The sequence below is a fragment of the Galeopterus variegatus genome, unplaced genomic scaffold (genome assembly GCF_000696425.1).
Source record: "Galeopterus variegatus unplaced genomic scaffold, G_variegatus-3.0.2 Scaffold506, whole genome shotgun sequence".
Taxonomy (NCBI): domain Eukaryota; kingdom Metazoa; phylum Chordata; class Mammalia; order Dermoptera; family Cynocephalidae; genus Galeopterus; species Galeopterus variegatus.
Genome location: NW_007726617.1, coordinates 242,555 through 244,277, shown reverse-complemented (window position 1 = coordinate 244,277; position 1,723 = coordinate 242,555).

Sequence of the window (1,723 nt, the reverse complement as noted above, 5' to 3'; positions counted from 1 at the left end):
CCCCCCCCCCCCCCCCCAACAATTCCCTTCTCCCTCGCAGCCTCCGGTCCCCTGGAACTCCTCCTTTCTTTTGGAACCCACCAAGAACTCGGCCACATTTCCTCCAGAACTCCTCCAGTTCTCTGGGAACCCCCACCCACCCACCAAGAATTCCATCTCACTCCTCAGAACTCCCCTAGTTCGGCTCCCCAAAGAATTCCACTTGTCTCCAGAACTCCCCTGCTTCCTCCCGTCCCCCATAACTCCGCACCGTTCTCCGTGCCCCCGCCGGCGCCCCCACTTCTGTCCTCCCAGGACGCCCCCGCCCTCACCTGCTCCGCACCGCTCGGCTCCACTCTCCCAGCGACACAATAGGGGGCGGACCCGCCTCCCCGCCTCGGATGCCCCGAGCGCCTCCCGTCGCCCTGGAGACCGCCAATCCCCCTCCCGCGGCGGCCAATTGGAGCCGCCAGAATGCGAGGCGAGGCGGGCGGGACCCCCGAGCGGCCTGGGAGTTGTAGTTTCAGGAGGGAAGGACTCGGCGGCACGTGGGCTCAGGTCGCCCCCTTGTGGAGCCCTCTACAGCCCAGCGTGGAAAGGCCGGACGGCCGNATTTCTATTTCCTCAGCTTGGCACTGCTGTAGGGATGCAGGGTCATTTTTTGCCTTCCCCACCAGGCTTAAGCAATCATTGCCTGTCCAGGTCCTTCCTATTTATCTGGCTCCCCTGGAAACCTTCTCTGAAAGCAACACACTGATCTCCCCTAGTCTGAACTTCTATGTCTGGAACTAAGTGCGCCAGGCATCTGATTCTTGGAATCATGACCACAGCGTCAGGAAAGACCTTTCAGGATGGGTCTAAGCACTGCTTCGCACCAGAATCCTTGCCATCTCATTCCTCTGGGTGGTCATCCAGACCACTTCTGATCACATTCTGGGCCAGGAAGCTCCACACTCCTGTGGTTCAAGTTCCATCATTAGTAAAAACTGACTGCTGGAAAGTTCTTCCAGGTGTAAATGTCTGGGTGCTTTTTGCCACAGACATNCTTCGACCCTCTCCCCTCCCCTCTGAGGTCGAGCCTCAGAGGCGGCGGCGAGGGTTGAAATCTGAGCCTGGGGGCAGGAGCATCGCGCGGGGAGCACGACTCCCCGCCCTCCTCCCAGGGGATCCACCCAGGTCCTGGGCTCATCCGATCTCCTCCCCCATCCCCACCTCCACCCATTTTTTCTCTCGCCGGACTGGAAATACCTGTCTGCACTGGCGAGCTCCCAAATCTGTCCCAGGCGCCTCCCCCGGTGTGCGGGTCGGGGAAGGCTGCGCTCCGAGCTTCAGCGGCAGCTCCCAGCACCAACGACCCAGAGAAACATGCCCAGAGGGGAGAAACGACAGACATCCTGACGCGAGAAACTGAGAGGGGAGGAATGAAATAAGTGATCGTCTACCGCAGGGTGCCAGACCTGGACTCGATGCTTTATAACTCAGGTAATCTGCACAGAAACCCGGCGAAGGAAGTATAGCTCTATTTGACTAATGAGAAAACAGGCTCAGCGAGATGAAGTAACCTGCCCAAGGTTTCCCATCTCTGACATGCAGAGCCGATTCCAACCCAGCCTGGACTTCATCAAACCCACCCTTCGGAGACTTCACCCTTACACGAAGATGTCTTGCATTCCTGCCCCTCAGATTTCTATTTCCTCAGCTTGGCACTGCTGTAGGGATGCAGGGTCATTTTTTGCCTTCCCCA